The following is a 20545-nucleotide window of genomic DNA, read 5'->3' on the forward strand; positions in this document are numbered from 1 at the left end:
TATCGTTTACCTGCTCGGGACGAGCAGGAACTAAGCTTGGGGATGCTGATACGTCTCCGACGTATCGATAATTTCTTATGTTCCATGCCACATTATTGATGATATCTACATGTTTTATGCATACTTTATGTCATATTTATGCGTTTTCCGGAACTAACCTATTGACGAGATGCCGAAGTGCACGTTCTCGTTTTCTGCTGTTTTTGGTTTCAGAAATCCTAGTAACGAAATATTCTCGGAATTGGACGAAATCAACGCCCAGCATCTTAGAATCACACGAAGCTTCCAGAACACCCGAGAGCCGCCAGAGGAGGGCCCTGTGGGCCCCAGATGATAGGCTGGCGCGTCCAGGGGGTGGGCCGCGCCGCCCTAGTGTCTGGTGGCCCCAGACCCCCTCCGACTCCGCCTCTTCGCCTATAATAAGCCCCTCGACCTAAAACATCGAGACGAAAAAGCCACGGTACGAGAAACCATCCAGAGCCGCCGCCATCGCGAAGATCTGGGGGGACAGGAGTCTCTGTTCCGGCACGCCGCCGGGACGGGGAAGTGCCCCCGGAAGGCTTCTCCATCGACACCGCTGCCATCTCCACCGCCATCTTCATCACCGCTGCTGTCTCCCATGAGGAGGGAGTAGTTCTCCATCGAGGCTAAGGGTTGTACCGGTAGCTATGTGGTTAATCTCTCTCCTATGTACTTCAATACAATGATCTCATGAGCTGCCTTACATGATTGAGATTTATATGAGTTTTGTATCACAATTCATCTATGTGTTACTCTAGTGATGTTATTAAAGTACTCTATTCCTCCTGCACGGTGTAATGGTGACAGTGTGTGCATCGTGTAGTACTTGGTGTAGGCTATGATTGTGATCTCTTGTAGATTATGAAGTTAACTATTGCTGTGATGGTATTGATGTGATCTATGCCTCCTTTCGTAGCGTGAAGGTGACGAGTGTGCATGCTATGTTAGTACTTGGTTTGGTTATGTTGATCTGTCATGCACTCTAAGGTTATTTAAATATGAACATCGAATATTGTGGAGCTTGTTAACTCCGGCATTGAGGGTTCGTGTAATCCTACACAGTTAGTGGTGTTCATCATCCAACAAGAGAGTGTAGAGGCTAGCATCTATCTATTTATTCTGTTATGTGATCAATGTTGAGAGTGTCCACTAGTGAAAGTATGATCCCTAGGCCTTGTTTCTAAATACTGCTATCGCTGCTTGTTTATTGTTTCTATTGCATCTCTACTGTCCGCAATATTACCACCATCAACCACACGCCGATCCTGGGCAAAGCACTTTTCTCGGTGCCGTTGCTACTGCTCATATTTATTCATACCACCTGTATTTCACTATCTCTTAGCCGAACTAGTGCACCTATTAGGTGTGTTGGGGACACAAGAGACTTCTTGCTTTGTGGTTGCAGGGTTGCATGAGAGGGATATCTTTGACCTCTTCCTCCCTGAGTTCGATAAACCTTGGGTGATCCACTTAAGGGAAACTTGCTGCTGTTCTACAAACCTCTGCTCTTGGAGGCCCAACACTGTCTACAAGAATAGAAGCTCCCGTAGACATCAGACATGTGCATACAACTTGTAGATACAATCTAAGCAATAAGTATAGAGCTTAAATCTAAGATCATGCCACTCGGGCCCTAGTGACAAGCATTAAGCATAACAAGATTGCAGCAACAATAACTCCACAAACTTTATAGATAGACTAATCATAATGTAACAATCCATCGGATCCCAACAAACACAACACCGATTACATCAGATGAATCTCAATCATGTAAGGCAGCTCATGAGATCATTGTATTGAAGTACATGGGGGAGAGAATACCAACTAGCTACAGCTAGAACCCGTAGTCCATGGGGGAACTACTCACGGAGCATGATGGAGGCGGTGGCGTTGATGGAGATGGCTTCCGGGGGCACTTCCCCGTCCCGGCAGGGTGCCGGAACAGAGACTTTTGTCCCCCGAATTGGAGTTTCGCGATGGTGGCGGCGCTCCTGGAGTCTTTCTGGAGTTTCGTCAATTGGTACTACGTTTTTAGGTCGAAAGGGCTTAAATAGGCGAAGAGGCGGCGCAGGAGGGCTGACAGGGTGGCCCCACACTAGGCCGGCGCGACCAGGCCTGGGGCCCCGCCGCCCACATGTGTGGTGGCCCCCTGGCTCTCCTCCGACTCTCCTTCGTTGTTCTGGATGCTTCCGGGAAAAATAGGATGTTGGGTCTTCGTTTCGTCGAATTCCGAGAATATTGCCCGAACAGCCTTTGTGGAACAAAAAACAGCAGAAAACAGGAACTGACACTGTGGCATCTTGTTAATAGGTTAGTTCCGGAAAACGCATAAAAACATTATAAAGTGCAAGCAAAACATGTAAGTATTGTCATAAAACAAGCATGGAACATCAGAAATTATGGATACGTTGGAGACGTATCACCGGGCCTCAAGGGAAGCTACTGGCAATTAAGGTACTCCTTTTAATAGAGCACCCGAGCAAAGCATTAACACTTGGTGAAAACATGTGATCCTCATACCTACGCCTTCCCCTCCAGTTGTCCCAATTTCTGTCACTTTGGGGCCTTTGGTTCCGGACATAGACATGTGCATACAACTTGTAGATACAATCTAAGCAATAAGTATAGAGCTTAAATCTAAGATCATGCCACTCGGGCCCTAGTGACAAGCATTAAGCATAACAAGATTGCAGCAACAATAACTTCACAAACTTTATAGATAGACTAATCATAATGTATCATCCATCGGATCCCAACAAACACAACACCGATTACATCGAGATGAATCTCAATCATGTAAGGCAGCTCATGAGATCATTGTATTGAAGTACATGGGGGAGAGAATACCAACTAGCTACAGCTAGAACCCGTAGTCCATGGGAGAACTACTCACGGAGCATGATGGAGGCGATGGCGTTGATGGAGATGGCTTCCGGGGGCATTTCCCCGTCCCGGAACAAAGACTTCTGTCCCCCGAAACGGAGTTTCGCGATGGTGGCAGCGCCCCTGGAGTCTTTCTGGAGTTTCGTCAATCGGTGTCGAGTTTTTAGGTCGAAAGGGCTTAAATAGGCGAAGAGACGGAGTCGGAGGGGCCACGGGGCCTCCCCACAGTAGGGCGGCACGTCCCCCTTGGGCCGCGTCGACCACACGTGTGGGGCCCCCATGGCTCCCCTCTGGTCCCCCTTTGACTTTCTAGAAGGTTCCGGGAAAAATAAGATGTTGGGTCTTTGTTTCGTCGAATTCCGAGAATATTGCCCGAACAGCCTTTCTGGAACCAAAAACAACAGAAAACGAGAACCGGCACCTTGTGGCATCTTGTTAATAGGTTAGTTCCGGAAAACGCATAAAAACATTATAAAGTGTGAGCAAAACATGTAGGTATTGTCATAAAACAAGCATGGGACATCAGAAATTATGAATACGTTGGAGACGTATCAGCTATTCACTTTGTTCTTCATGAACTTGTTTATTTACAAGATTCCTTTTCATAGGAAGTGGGTTAGGCTTAAATTTGTTTTGAATTTGCTTTTTGATGCTCTCTTTTGCTTCAACTCTTACTTCTTGCGAGTGCATCATTAAAACTACTGAGCCCATCTTAATGGCTATAAAGAAAGCACTTCTTGGGAGATAACCCATGTTTTTTATTTTACTACAGCAATTTTGTTTTATATTTGAGTCTTGGAAGTTGTTACTACTGTAGCAACCTCTCCTTATCTTTATTTTATTGCATTGTTGTGCCAAGTGAAGTCTCTAATAGAAGCTTGATACTAGATTTGGATTTCAGCGCAGAAACAGATTTCTAGCTGTCACGAATTTGGGCAGTGTTCTCTGTAGATAACTTAGAAAAATCTTCCAATTTACGTGTGTGATCCTCAGATATGTACGCAACTTTCATTAGTTTTGAGTTTTCTCATCTGAGCAAGTTTAGTGCCCCAGAAAAATTCGTCTTTACGGACTGTTCTGTTTTGACAGATTCTGCATTTTATTTCGCATTGCCTCTTTTGCTGTGTTGGATGGATTTCTTTGTTCCATTAACTTTCAGAAGCTTTGTGCAATGTCCACAAGTGTTAAGAATGATTGTGTCACCTCTGAACATGTGAATTTTTGATTATGTACCAACCCTCTAATGAGTTTGTTTTGAGTTTGGTGTGGAGGAAGTTTTCAAGGGTCAAGAGAGCAGGATGATATATGATTAAGAAGAGTGAAAAGTCTAAGCTTGGGGATGCCCCCGTGGTTCATCCCTGCATATTTCAAGAAGACTCAAGTATCTAATCTTGGGGATGCCCAAGGCATCCCCTTCTTCATCAACAATTTATCAGGTTTCTTCTATTGAAACTATATTTTTATTCCGTCACACCTTATGTACTTTACTTGGAGCGTCTGTGTGTTTTTATTTTCGTTTTTTTTATTTTCATTCTTTGAATAAATGCTTGTGTGGGAGAGAGACACGCTCCGCTGGTTCATATGAACACATGTGTTCTTAGCTTTTAATGTTCATGGCGAAGGTTGAAACTGCTTCGTTAATTGTTATATGGTTGGAAACAGAAAATGCTACATGTGGTAATTGGTATAATGTCTTGAATAATTTGATACTTGGCAATTGTTGTGCTCATATTGTTGACTGCCAAAACCCACCGGCGGGCAGCGGCTGTCAACACTGTAGAGCCGGGAACAACCTAGAGCTGCGGCTGGCTGAGGTCCCTCCGAGCGACGGCCCGCAAAGCACTTCTGGTCACACGTCCGATGCTTCGGGTGCAAGGGCGTGCCACCTGACCTATACCTGGTCGGGAAGGTGATGGAGATGCCTCGCTTAGTTTCCTGCATGGCATACACGTAAACATTAAATACGAGCCTCGATCGGCTCTCGGGTTATCTCGTGAATCGGCTCAAAGAGCCGATCCACCCATGATTCGTACGGGGTGCACGAATATATGGTGGTCCTGCTTGATCAAGATAAAGCTAATGAGATCTACGACGATTTAGGGTTTTCACCGCATAATCGGATCATCCTACTCCGAGTTGGGCCTCGCGGCCACGCACGGTGATCGTAAGCCGATCCTAAACAAGGCCTAAAAACCAACACGAAGTTGATCAACGGAACATCCTGTTTAGGACTTGCGAACGACACCCTACGTGCCGCTGGATCCTCCCCCCTTTGTAAGGCCTAACTATTGCAGATATTAAACTAATCCTTGTAGAACAAGGAGCAATCGTAACGGACCAGATCTACTAAATAATGATCAAGCGGGGTGCCGCCCCCACACCTAAGATAGGTGTGAGGGCGGCTAGATATGCAAGGGTTGCACTACGCTAGCATGTTACGCGAGGAACTATGCTAACCCTAACAAATCTATGATAACTATGTTGCTCGCCATCAACAAGGCTTCAGTACGAGCAACGCATGAACAACGTGGAGCTTGTGCTGCCTAGATCGCCAGATGCGATCTAGGCAGCATGTCGCTTACCGGATAGAAACCCTCGAGATGAAGGAGTTGGCGATGCGCCGAGATTGGTTTGTTTGGGTTGAACGTGAGTTGTTGTTTATTCCATAAACCCTAGATACATATTTATAGTCCAGGGGACTTTCTAATTCAGGCGTGCACCTAACCGTGCACGGGTAAAACTCTAACTTCTAACTTAAGATACGATCTAATAAATTACAGATACAAGGGCAAACTAGCCCAAACTTGGTACACAAGGCCGATTCACGCATTTCTTCCATGTACATATCTTCAAGCCCATCTTGATCGTGGCCCACCTCTGACTTGGTCAAATTCTGGTGATAACACATGCCCCCCTGGTTTTGGAATTATCAATTCCAAAATCACTCCGTTTTTTTTTTCTTTTTTCGTCGGGTCATGTCATGGCAGCACCGTTGTAGTATCCTTTACCATGGTGTCTTGTCTCCTCAACTTCTTGCAAAACTTGATAACTTTAGCACCATTTCCTTGGAAACCGCAATGGCCTTAAATCCCCCATTAGGCTTCCCCTTATTAAACTGTGCCGATTGACTAGCCTCCTTCATCCCCTTCCTCTGTTCTTGCTATCGGTACTAAAAAACCCTCTTTCCCTGTAGCAATGTCTTCTCCTTCCTCCGTCTCCTCCGGCCTTTCTTTCCAATCTTCTTCCCCAAGCGAGCCAATGTCGGAGCTCGAGTGGGACTTCGATCTCATGTCGGACGGCGACATGCCCCTGACCGATGAGGAGGGCGACCTCCACCTCCTCGTTGAAGGGGAACTGGAGAGCGAAAACGAGGATGACCTCTCCTCCTGGAGGAATTTCACTTCCTATGATAAGGAAGAGGAAGACGAAGATACGGAGGAAGAAGAGGAGGAGGATGACTCCTCCTCCTCCACTGGATACCCGCCGGCGAAGCGCCTCCGTTTTTGGACAGATAGTGAAGATGACGATGACGACGCAGAGGAAGAAGCTCCGGTCGAGGGCTGGAGCAGCGGTGACGCGGAGTTCTCCGGAAGCAGCGCCGGTGACAGCTACGATGCTGACGACGAGGGCAGCGAGGATTAGTGACATAGCATCAGTAGTATGCGAGCAATCGGCTCTTCTTTTGTTCCCCTTTGAGCAATCGGCTCTTCATTGTAAAAAACCTTCCTCTGTTAATGAAGAAGTATTTTCCAATCAATTGTTTTGCCGATAGTCAAAGTCACACAATCTCCAAAAAGAGCCGATGGCATCGCATCGGTCTCCATTATAAAAACACGAGTAACGTCGACCTAGCCGCCCTTCCAAACGGTAACCTGCGACCCCCATCTGAAAAGGCAAACTCAGATCCCCAAATCGCCGCCTGAGCAGTTCCAACCCACAACCACCTACACAGATCTCGACCATGCCGCCCCCGGCTCCTTCAACGCATCCCATGGCGGAATCATCCAATACCGATACCACGGCTTCCGGACTGAAGGTAATCCTCACCCTCCTCTCGCCGTTCGACTTGACATGGGATTAATGGTAAACACCTGAATTAATGTCTCGCTCCGTTACTAATTTAGGTTTCAGACATTCTTCTGCCACATCCTTCTCTCGCAAATTCGATGTGCCTCGGTCCTCGTTCTTCTGAGAGTCCTGCCCTGTTAATTTCGTGCGAAGCTAACAGAATCCCCTTTGTGAGCCAGAACCTAGATCTGACTTCCTGGGCCGACTGCTTGCGAGCCTGGCCTAATCCTCCTGAGGGTTGGGTGGCATGGTACAATAGAGTATCAAAATCCCACTACGCCACTTGGGAAACCATAGGGATAGCCGATGCCCTGTCATTATCATTATCTCCTCTTGAGAAGAATGAGAACATCCTGAAAACCATCGGCTATTTCTGGTCTGACGCACTGAACTGCTTCATGTTTGGTCATGGCCCTATGACACCGACCCTGCTGGATGTGGCCATGATCACAGGACTAGACATTGCATCCCCCAGCCCTTCTGCATTCAAACTGCCAAAAGTCCCTTTCACTCTCTCCTCTAAAAAAGAGTGTACCAGCTGGGGCGCCTATCTCAATCGTTATATGAAAACCAAAGGCCCCGTGACAGAGAGGGAGCACACGGCCTTCCTGAATTTCTGGCTGGAGCACTTCATATTCTGCGGCCCATCACTTGCTCCCACCAAGAATTACCTCTCCCTGGCCTATGAACTTGCTAAAGGCACCCAACTCGGCCTAGGCAAACTATTTCTTGGAGAGATTTACCGATCCCTTCAACTGATGTCTGTCAAACTGTTCTCACGAAAGACAGTTAAAACTGGCGGCCCCTGGTGGTTCATTCAGTTATGGGCCCAACTATACTTCCAAACCCAAATTCCAGACTTCCCATCGCTGACCACCTGCACCTTTCCGGATGTAAATGGAAAGGAAATTCGATGCACCAGCTACGGCCAAGCCCTGTATGGTCTCCCGGGCAGCAGGCTGATCCCCAAGGAAGCAGCAGGGTGGTTTAAGATTTTCTTCCAAGGTTTGGACAACCCCCTGTTCGATCCTTATACTGAATCGGCAAATTTTGAAAACCCAGTCTCTTTCCGATTGGATGACTTTGCCGATGACGCCAGCACACAGCATTTGTACTCCCTCATGATTCGTCCTTGCTTCCTCCCTGTTGGCATGAGTACCTCGAACCAGATCATAAAGCCCGGTTATGAGTGTTACCAACCGGTAGTGGCAGCCCGACAGCTTGGTCTCGGACAAGTGCCTCCACACTTCTTCTTACACCACCTGACAGCAAGTAGAGCTGACCTGCCTGACATCCTTACTGCCCAAAGGTGTTATACCTTCTTTGATGCTTTGGCCATCCCAATTCCTCACGACCTCCGCTTCTCCTTCACTACCGATGGTTTTGAAACTTGGTGGTCTATGTGGAAGACCCACGTCTTCAGGAGGGCTCTAGGACCGCTGCTGAGAGAGCTTGACGCCGAGTATGACATCCCTGCAGACCAGGTACCATTACTTAAGCATTTCCTGTAACTGCCTTATGGTGATCGCCTGTGACCCGACTCTTTTTCCTGGCAGCAACAAGATGGTCCGGCTCCCACACAAGCCGACGGTTCCCCTTTCGTATTCCTTCCTCCGGCACCAGTGGTTCTCTTCTGCCAGAGCTCGCCACCCCTGAAGAAAGTCATCATGCAGAGTCAGCCGATTTCACCGAAATCGGCTCCCAAGAGTAAAGCATCTTCGGGGCCGGTTGCCCCCCGAGCCTCGACTCAGGCGAGGACGGCAGTGAGGAAGGTGGCTGCCAGAAAAACCCTGAAGCGTAAAGCTCCGGCCCAAGAAAGCTTGCGTGTAAGTTGGTTCAGACCCTGTAGACACTTGTCCGCTTTCAACAATTTGTTTACAATACGCTCATATCCTTTCCTACAGGCCTCCACTGAAGGAACCTCCAGCGGGGCCGAAGAAACCAGTCAGGGGGACTCGAGCTCGGGTAATTCCGAGAGGTGAACCACCCAGAGCCAGACGGCCTCACCAGCGCCGGCTTCCAAGAAAAGGTCGATCACTGAACCCCCTGCCCCCCAAGCCCCGAGCAGATCGGGGTCACGCACGAAGCGCCGCTGCGTCAAAAGGGCTCGTAAGAACCCACGAGCCTCTTCATCAAGCCAGGAGGTTTCAAACGTAACCATCTTCTTGGTCACACTTCATGCTCGTGTTTTTCTTTCCCGTCGTCATAGATGGATCGGCTAATCACTTCCTCTTGCAGGCCGCAGAAACTTCTAGCGGAGACGTTGAAGAGATACCGATGCCGTCCGCCACCATGGACCTTGCCACCTCGGCGATCGCGTCTGCCCAAGTGGCCGCCCCATCTCAGTCCACAGAAAAGCCGATCGTTACTGCGTCGGCTGTTCCTCCTTCCTTGGGAGATGTATGTCCCTCCTCCTTGGCCCCATTAATTCCCCCATTGCCTGCTAAATTCACCTTGTTTGCCCTATCAGGGTTGTGATCTCTCGAGCTTGCTTACGTTCGACCCAGAATCTATCGAACCGACTTCTTCCAAGGCAAGTGGAGAGCCGATCCCTAGTACGGTCCGTGGTCCACTCCAGCGTCTCAAAGACTTGCTTTCTGCCTCCACTGAGACTCTGATTGAAAATTCCGAGGAAGCCAAAGGCATCCTCGAGGATATCCAGCCTCATCTCCCTATGACCCCGCAAGTGAAGCTCGGCCCGCTTGTTACCTCCGCCGGTCTTTAAGTCAAGGGTGCAATCGGCTCGCCAAAGGATTACTCTTCGCCACTCTCAACTTCCGCTGAGAGCCGATATTGCCGAAAAGTGTCGACGGCTCAATGAGAAGAAGGCTGCTCTGGACGTCAAGACGGACACTTCTGCCACTCGCGCCGAACTCGAGACCCTGCGCAAAGAGCTGGAGAATCTTGAAGAGAGGGTAAAGGTGACCAAACAGCTCATCCAGGACAAGGAAGACCTTGTTGCCCGTTCTCAAGACGAAGCAAAAGGCCTCACAGCCGATCTGAAGGCCGATCTGGCTGAAATCCGTACCCTGAGCAATCAGCTGGTGACGGGTAAGGACGAGGATGACCAGGCTGAGATCGCTGAGACGGATCGCATCCGTGTCGACGCCGTTCTCGCCCTCGGCGTGTTTCTTCAGTAGGGCCTTCAGAGACAGATGATGTTTCGCTGGACTGGATTTTTCTGTACTTGCTACATTTTTTTTTTTTACTGGCCGATTTTCCATCGGCTCCTGACATTTTTACTGACATTTTTTACTGGCCATGCGTCTGTCTGCTGATCAGATGCCTCCCCCGAGCCGAATCTGTCAGGTGACTGCAGATATCGGCTCTGTATTATGCCAAGGCACTGTACTCGTACGTCGGCTCCGTTGGGATTCGTGTAGCCGACGTGGCCGCTGCTCGTCGGATCAAAGAGCTCCATGAAGGTTTTGTAATATCCCTACATAGATCTTCGGGGGTCGACCCCAATGTTATTACTACCCGGCCTTCGCCACGTCGATGCGCTTGTCGCCGTTCAAGTTGGGCACTTCGTGTAGTCCCACCGGGCGTGCCAGAATGTGTTGACTGCCAAAACCCACCGGCGGGCAGCGGCTGTCAACACTGTAGAGCCGGGAACAACCTAGAGCTGCGGCTGGCTGAGGTCCCTCCGAGCGACGGCCCGCAAAGCACTTCTGGTCACACATCCGATGCTGGGTGCAAGGGCGTGCCACCTGACCTATACCTGGTCAGGAAGGTGATGGAGATGCCTCGCTTAGTTTCCTGCATGGCATACACGTAAACATTAAATACGAGCCTCGATCGGCTCTCGGGTTATCTCTGTGAATCGGCTCAAAGAGCCGATCCACCCATGATTCGTACGGGGTGCACGAATATATGGTGGTCCTGCTTGATCAAGATAAAGCTAATGAGATCTACGACGATTTAGGGTTTTCACCGCATAATCGGATCATCCTACTCCAGGTTGGGCCTCGCGGCCACGCACGGTGATCGTAAGCCGATCCTAAACAAGGCCTAAAAACCAACACGAAGTTGATCCCCGGAACATCCTATTTAGGACTAGCGAACGACACCCTACGTGCCGCTGGATCCTCCCCCCCTTTGTAAGGCCTAACTATTGCAGATATTAAACTAATCCTTGTAGAACAAGGAGCAATCGTAACGGACCAGATCTACTAAATAATGATCAAGCGGGGTGCCGCCCCACACCTAAGATAGGTGTGAGGGCGGCTAGATATGCAAGGGTTGCACTACGCTAGCATGTTACGCGAGGAACTATGCTAACCCTAACAAATCTATGATAACTACGTTGCTCGCCATCAACAAGGCTTCGATACGAGCAACGCATGAACAACGTGGAGCTTGTGCTGCCTAGATCGCCAGATGCGATCTAGGCAGCATGTCGCTTACCGGATAGAAACCCTCGAGATGAAGGAGTTGGCGATGCGCCGAGATTGGTTTGTTTGGGTTGAACGTGAGTTGTTGTTTATTCCATAAACCCTAGATACATATTTATAGTCCAGGGGACTTTCTAATTCAGGCGTGCACCTAACCGTGCACGGGTAAAACTCTAACTTCTAACTTAAGATACGATCTAATAAATTACAGATACAAGGGCAAACTAGCCCAAACTTGGTACACAAGGCCGATTCACGCATTTCTTCCATGTACATATCTTCAAGCCCATCTTGATCGTGGCCCACCTCTGACTTGGTCAAATTCTGGTGATAACACATATTTAAGCTCTTGCATCATATACTTTGTACCTATTAATGAAGAAATACTGTAGAGCTTGTTGACATTTGGTTTGCATGATTGGTCTCTCTAAAGGCTAGATATTTTCTGGTGAGGGTTTGAACAACAAGGAAGACAGTGTAGAGTCTTATAATGCTTGCAATATGTTCTTATGTAAGTTTTGCTGTACCGGTTAATACTTGTGTTTGCTTCAAATAACCTTGCTAGCCTAAGCCTTGTACTGAGAGGGAATACTTCTCGTGCATCCAAATCCTTGAGCCAAAAACTATGCCATTTGAGTCCACCATACCTACCTACTACATGGTATTTTCTGCCATTCCAAGTAAATACTTCGTGTGCTACCTTTAAACAATTCAAAATGCTTCTTAATTTGTGTCAATGTTTTATAGCTCATGAGGAAGTATGTGGTGTTTTATCTTTCAATCTTGTTGGGCAGCTTTCACCAATGGACTAGTGGCTTCATCCGCTTATCCAATAATTTTGCAAAAAGAGCTGGCAATGGGGTTCCCAGTCCCAAATTAATTAACCTTAATAGACACTCCTCCATGGTATGTGATTGATGGAAGGCACCCGAGGATTCGGTTAGCCATGGCTTGAGAAAGCAAAGGTGGGGAGGAGTGTCACCTAAATAAAACTAAAATAAATAGACACTCCTTCATGGTATGTGATTGTTGGAAGGCACCCGAGGATTCGGTTAGCCATGGTTTGTGAAAGCAAAGGTTGGAAGGAGTGTCACCCAAAAATAAAAATAATCATGGGAGCCGCTCTTTGAAAGTCTGTCTGGCAAGGGGGTTAGAGTACCCACTACCATTCGTTGACAACAACAAACACCTCTCAAAATTTTACTTTTATGCTCTCTTTATGATTTCAAAACTTGAAAAGCTCTAGCACATGATTTATCCCTGCTTCCCTCTGCGAAGGGCCATTCTTTTACTTTTATGTTGAGTCAGTTTACCTACTTCCTTCCATTTTAGAAGCAAACACTTGTGTCAACTGCGCATTGATTCTTACATACTTGCTTATTTGCATTCATCATATTACTTTATGTTGACAATTATCCATGAGATATGCATGTTGAAAGTTGAAAGCAATTGCTGAAACTTAATCTTCCTTTGTGTTGCCCCAATGCCTTTACTTTGAATTGATTGCTTTATGAGTTAACTCTTATGGAAGACTTATTGATGCTTGTCTTGAAAGTACTATTCATGAAAAGTCTTTGCTATATGATTCAGTTGTTTACTCATTGTCTTTACCATTGCTTCGAATCGCTGCATTCATCTCATATGCTTACAATAGTATTGATCAAGATTATGTTGGTAGCATGTCACTTAAGAAATTATCTTTGTTATCATTTACCTACTCGAGGACGAGTAGGAACTAAGCTTGGGGATGCTGATACGTCTCCAACGTATCTATAATTTCTTATGTTCCATGCTACTTTTATGATGATACACACATGTTTTGTTCACACTTTATGTCATTATTATGCATTTTCCGGAACTAACCTATTGACGAGATGCCGAAGTGCCAGTTCCTGGTTTCAGAAATCCTAGTAAGGAAATATTGTCGGAATCGGACGAAATCAACGCCCAATATCTTATATTTCAAGGAAGCTTCCAGAGCACCGAAGAGGGGCCAGAGAAGAGCCAGGTGGGCCCCACACATGGTGGCGGCGCGGCCCAGGGGGGCCTGGTGTGTGGAGCCACCGTGGCCCTTCCGACTCCGACTCTTCGCCTATTTAAGCCTTCCTGACCTAAAACATCGAGAGGAATAAGCCACGGTACGAGAAACCTTCCAGAGCCGCCGCCATCGCGAAGCCAAGATTCGGGGGACAGAAGTCTCCGTTCCGGCACGCCGCCGGGACGGGGAAGTGCCCCCGGAAGGCATCTCCATCAACACCACCGCCATCTTCATCAACGCTGTTGTCTCCCATGAGGAGGGAGTAGTTCTCCATCGAGGCTATGGGTTGTACCGGTAGCTATGTGGTTAATCTCTCTCTCCCATGTACTTCAATACAATGATCTCATGAGCTGCCTTACATGATTGAGATCCATATGATGAGCTTTGTAATCTAGATGTCGTTATGCTATTCAAGCGGATTTTACTTATGTGATCTCCGGAGACTCCTTGTCCCACGTGTGTAAAGGTGACAGTGTGTGCACCGTGTGGGTCTCTTAGGCTATATTTCACAGAATACTTATTCACCGAGTTATGATTTGAGTTGGATGTCTCTATGAAATTGTGGTGTGTTAGTACCTCCTATGAATGCTCACGATGACGACGTGGGGTGTTTATTAGTACTTGGGAATACATCTTTAAGGTTTGCCTACATGATGAATTAGTGTTCGTTATCTTGCCAGAGAGTAATTCGGAATAGCATAGTGAAGTGCTTATTTATATTCCATTATGATTGCTATGTTGAGAGTGTCCACTAGTGAAAGTATGATCCCTAGGCCTTGTTTCCAAATACTACAAACATCGCTTATTTACTGTTTTACTCCATCTTTACTTCCTGCAATATTACCACCATCAACTGCACGCCAGCAAGCTATTTTTACGGCGCCGTTATTACCACTCATATTCATCCATATTACTTGTATTTCACTATCTCTTCGCCGAACTAGTGCACCTATACATCTGACAAGTGTATTAGGTGTGTTGGGGACACAAGAGACTTCTTGTATCGTGATTGCAGGGTTGCTTGAGAGGGATATCTTTGACCTCTTCCTCCCCGAGTTCGATAAACCTTGGGTGATCCACTTAAGGGAAAACTTGCTGCTGTTCTACAAACCTCTGCTCTTGGAGGCCCAACACTGTCTACAGGAAAAGAAGCGTGCGTAGACATCACTCCACCACCTATGGCCGGCCAACCCTAGGGGTGGAGTCCCAGGTGGACTCCACCTAAGGTGGCCGGCCACCCCCTCCCAAGGGAAGGTGGGAATCCCACCTCAAGTGGGAATCCCACCTTGGGTAGGTTTCATGTCATATGGAAGGTTTTGGTTTGGGGTCTTATTCGAAGACTTGTAGACCAACTCTTGGGTGTTCCACCTATATAATGAGGGACAAGGGGAGGGGGCCGGCCACCTCAAGCCATAAGCTTGGCCGCACCCCTAAGTGGCCGGCCACCCCCTCTCCCAAACCCTAGCCGCCCCACCTCCTCCACCTCTCCCGCAACGCTTAGCGAAGCTCCGCCGGAGATCTCCATCGCCACCGCCACTACGCCGTCGTGCTGCCGGATTCAAAGAGGAGCTACTACTTCCGCTGCCCGCTGGAACGGGGAGAAGGACGTCGTCTTCATCAACACCGAACGTGTGACCGAGTACGGAGGTGCTGCCCGATTGTGGCACCGTCAAGGTCTTCTACGCGCTTTTGAAAGCGGCAAGTGATCATCTACTGCAACAACGAGAGCCTCCTCTCGTAGTCTTTGGAACTCTTCAAGGGTTAGTCTCATTCATCCCCTCGTTGCTACCGTCTTCTAGATTGCATCTTGGCTTGGATTGCGTTCTCGCGGTAGGAAATTTTTTGTTTTCTATGCTACGAATCCCTACGAGTGGTATCGAGCCGTGTCTATGCATAGATGGTTGCACGAGTAGAACACAGTTGTTTTGTGGGCGTTGATGCTTATGTTGTCTTTAGTTTGAGTACTTTGCATCTTTGTGGCATAGTGGGATGAAGCGGCTCGGACTAACTTTACATGACCGCGTTCATGAGATTTGCTCCACGCTCGACATTCAACTTGTATTGCATAAGTGGCTTTGCGGGTGTCTCGTCTCTCCTACTATAGTGAAGATTCAATTTACTCTTCTATTGACAACACTAGTATCACCGTTGTGGTTCATGTTCGTAGGTAGATTAGATCTTACTCGAAAACCCTAAACCACGTAAAATATGCAAACCAAATTAGAGATGTCTAACTTGTTTTTGCAGGGTTTGGTGATGTGATATGGCCATAATGTGATGATGAATATGTATGAGATGATCATTATTGTATTGTGGCAACCGGCAAGAGCCTTATGGTTGTTTTTAAATTTCATGTTGAGTAGTATTTCAAATAAGTTGTAATAGTTGCTACATGGGAGAACAATCATGAAGACGGCGCCATTGACCATGATGCTACACCGACGATGATGGAGATCATGCCCGTTGATGATGGAGATCATGTCCGTGCTTTGGAGATGAAGATCAAAGGCGCAAAGACAAAAGGGCCATATCATATCACATATGAACTGCATGTGATGTTAATCCTTTTATGCATCTTATTTTGCTTAGATCGCGACGGTAGCATTATAAGATGACCCCTCTCACTAAAATATCAAGATAATAAAGTGTTCATCCTTAGTAGCACCGTTACTAACACTTGTCGTTTCTAAACATCCCGTGATGATCGGGTATGATAGATTCAACAAGTGCATACAACGGGTGCAAGCCAGTTTTGCACACGCGGATACTAAGGTGGCCTTGACGAGCCTAGCATGTATAGACATGGTCTCGGAACACGTGATACCAAAAGATAGAGCATGAATCATATGATTGATATGATGAACACTTTGAGTGTTCGCCATTGAAGTTACATCTTGTCTCGTGATGATCGGACTTGGTGTGGTGGATTTGGTTCGTGTGATCACTAAGACAATTCGAGGGATATTGTTTTGAGTGGGAGTTCACCTAGATTTTTAATTATGTTGAATTAAAATTTGAACTCAATTTGTCATAAACATTAGTCTAAACTATTGCAAATATATGTTGTAGATATGGCATCTCCAATCAATTTTAACCAGTTCCTAGAGAAAGAAAAGCTTAAGAGCAATGGTAGCAACTTCACCGACTGGTTCCGTCATGTGAGGATTTTCCTCGCTGGTGGAAACCTGCAATATGTGCTTGATGCACCGCTAGGTGACCCTCCTGCAGAAACTGAAACCGATGAAGTAAAGAATATTTACGCGACTCGGAAAACTCGGTACTCTCAAGTTCAGTGTGCCATCCTATGCAGTCTGGAAGTCGATCTTCAAAAACGTTTTGAGCACCACGATCCACATGAGTTGATCAAAAAGTTGAAAACTATTTTTGAAACTCATGCGGCCGTGGAATGCTATGAAGCATCGAAACACTTCTTCAGTTGCATGATGGAAGAGGGTAGCTCAGTTAGTGAGCACATGCTCGTTATGACCGGGCATGCGAAGAAACTCAGTGACTTGGAAATAGTTATTCCTAACAGACTGGGGATTAATCGTATCCTTCAATCACTGCCACCTAGTTACAAGAACTTTGTGATGAACTACAATATGCAGAACACAAACAAAGAGTTACCTGAACTCTTCTCCATGCTTAAAGCTGCTGAGATTGAGATCAAGAAAGAGCACCAAGTGTTGATGGTCAACAAGACCACCAGTTTCAAGAAACAGGGCAAGTCTAAAGGAAAATTCAAGAAGGGTGGCAAGAAAGCTGCCACGCCCGTCTGTGAAACCTAAGACTGGCCCTAAGCCCGATGCTGAGTGCTATTACGCAAGGAGAAGGGACACCTGGAAGCGTAATTGCTCCAAGTATTTGGCTGATCCGAAGAGCGGCCTTGTCAAGAAGAAGAAAGAAGGTATATCCGATATACATGTTATAGATGTTTATCTTACTGGTTCTCGTACTAGTACCTGGGTATTTGATACTGGTTCGGTTGCTCATATTTGTAACTAGAAACAGGAACTAAAGAATAAACGAAGACTATTGAAGGATGAAGTGACGATGCGCATTGGAAATGGATCCAAGGTCAATGTGATCGCAGTCGGCACACTCCCTCTACATCTACCTTCAGGATTAGTGTTAAACCTCAATAATTGTTATTTTGTACCCGCGTTGAGCATGAACATTATATCTGGATCTTGTTTAATGCAAGACGGTTATTCATTCAAGTCTGAGAATAATGGTTGTTCTATTTTTATGAATAATATCTTTTATGGTCGAGCACCTGAAAAGAAAGGTTTATTTCTGTTAGATCTCGATAGTAGTGATAAACATATTAATAACATTGATCCTAAGCGAATTAAATTGAATGATAATTCTACTTATATGTGGCACTGTCGTCTTGGTCATATTGGAGTGAAACGCATGAAGAAACTCCATACCGATGGATTACTTGAATCACTTGACTTTCAGTCACTTGATAGATGCGAAGCATGTCTGATAGGAAAAATGACTAAGACTCCATTTTCTGGTATTATGGAGCGAGGTACAGACTTGTTGGAAATCATACATACAGATGTGTGCGGACCAATGAGTGTAGCCTCGTGCGGTGGTTATCGTTATGTTCTAACCTTCACAGATGATCTGAGTAGATATGGGTATATCTATTTCATGAAACATAAATCCGAAACTTTCGAGAAGTTTAAGGAATTCCAAAGTGAAGTAGAAAATCAATGTAACAAGAATATTAAATTTCTACGATCTAATCGCGGAGGTGAATATCTGAGTTATGAGTTTGGAATGCATTTAAAGAAATGCGGAATACTTTCACAATTGACACCGCCGGGAACACCACAACGAAACGGTGTGTCCGAACGTCGTAATCGAACTCTCTTAGATATGGTTCGTTCTATGATGTCTCTTACTAATTTGCCGTTATCATTTTGGAGTTATGCATTAGAGACAGCTGCATTCACTTTAAATAGGACACCATCTAAATCCGTTGAAACGACACCGTATGAATTATGGTTTAATAAGAAACCTAAGCTGTCGTTCCTTAAAGTTTGGGGTTGCAAAGCCTATGTAAAGAAGTTACAACCGGACAAGCTAGAACCCAAAGCGGAGAAATGCTTCTTCATAGGATACCCTAAGGAAAATATAGGGTACACTTTCTATCACAGATCCGAAGGCAAAATCTTTGTTGCTAAGAACGGAACCTTTCTTGAGAAAGAATTTCTCACTAAAGAAGTGACTGGAAGAAAAGTAGAACTCGACGAGATTACTGAATCTTCTCTCATTGATCAGAGTAGCGCAGTACCGGAAGTTGTTCATGTGCAGCCCGCACCGGTAACAGAGGAAGCTAATGATAATGATCAAGAAACTTCAAACGAGATAGCTACTGAACCTCGCAGATCGACAAGGGATCGTGCCACTCCTGATTGGTATGATCCTTGTCTAAATGTCATGATTGTGGATAACAATGATGAAGACCCTGCGACGTATGAAGAAGCGATGATGAGCCCAGATTCCAACAAATGGCAAGAAGCCATGAAATCCGAAATGGGATCCATGTATGATAACAAAGTGTGGACTTTGGTAGACTTACCTGATAGCCGCAAGGCTGTCGAGAATAAATGGATCTTCAAAAGAAAAACAGATGCTGATGGTAATATTACTGTCTATAAAGCTCGACTTGTCACAAAGGGTTTCCGACAAATTCAAGGTGTTGACTACGATGAGACTTTCTCACCTGTAGCGAAGCTAAAATCTGTGAGGATTTTGTTAGCAATAGCTGCATTTTTCGATTATGAGATTTGGCAGATGGATGTCAAAACGGCGTTCCTTAATGGAGACATTGAGGAAGAGTTGTATATGGTACAACCCAAAGGTTTTGTCGATCCTAAAAATGCTGACAAGGTATGCAAACTTCAGCGTTCAATTTATGGACTGAAGCAAGCATCCAGAAGTTGGAACCGACGCTTTGATAAGGTGATCAAAGACTTCGGGTTTATACAGTGTCATGGAGAGGCCTGTATTTACAAGAAAGTGAGTGGGAGCTCTGTAGCGTTCCTAATATTATATGTAGATGACATATTATTGATTGGGAATGATATAGAACTATTAAGCAGTGTAAAAGGTTATTTGAATAAAAGTTTTTCAATGAAAGACCTTGGTAAAGTATCATACATATTAGGCATCAAGATTTATAGAGATAGATCAAGACGTCTAATAGGGATATCACAGAGTACATACCTGGACAAGATTCTAAAGAAGTTTAGAATGGACGAAAGTAAGAAATGATTCTTACCTATGTTACCAGGCAAGGTCTTGAGTAAGACTCAAGGTCCGGCTACGGTAGAAGAAAGAGAAAGGATGAATCAGATCCCCTATGCCTCGGCAGTAGGCTCTATTATGTATGCCATGCTATGTACTAGACCGGATATAGCACATGCTGTTAGTTTGACTAGCAGATATCGCGTGACAAAGGGAATTGGTATCATATGTGAATGGTTCATTCGATCACTAAGTCATCGTTGAATATGTGGGAGCCATTATGGATCTCCATATCCCGCTATTGGTTATTGGTCAGAGAGAGTTCTCAACCATGTCTACATAGTTCGCGAACCGTAGGGTGACACACTTAAAGTTTGATGTCGTATTAGTAGAACTTGAATATGGAATGGAGTTCGAAGTATTGTTCGAAGTCTCGGATGGTATCCCGGACATCACGAGGAGTTCCGAATGGTCCGGAGAATAAGATTCATATATAGGAAGTCATATTCCAAGTTTGGAAATGATCCGGTGCATTTATGGAAGGTTCTAGAAGGTTCTAGAAAAGTCCGGAAGAAATCACTTTGGAAGGCGGAGTCCCGAAGGGACTCCACCACCCATGGCCGGCCAACCCTAGGGGTGGAGTGTAGGATAACGTTGCATAGAAAACAAAAAATTTCCTACCGCGAGAACGCAATCCAAGCCAAGATGCAATCTAGAAGATGGGAGCAACGAGGGGATGATCGAGTCTCACCCTTGAAGAGTTCCAAAGCCTACAAGATGAGGCTCTTGTTTCTGCAGTAGACGTTCACTTGCCGCTTGCAAAAGCGCGTAGAAGATCTTGATCGCGGCGCCACGAACGGGCAGCACCTCCGTACTC

The sequence above is a fragment of the Lolium rigidum genome, chromosome 2, assembly GCF_022539505.1.
Source record: "Lolium rigidum isolate FL_2022 chromosome 2, APGP_CSIRO_Lrig_0.1, whole genome shotgun sequence".
NCBI classification, from domain to species: domain Eukaryota; kingdom Viridiplantae; phylum Streptophyta; class Magnoliopsida; order Poales; family Poaceae; genus Lolium; species Lolium rigidum.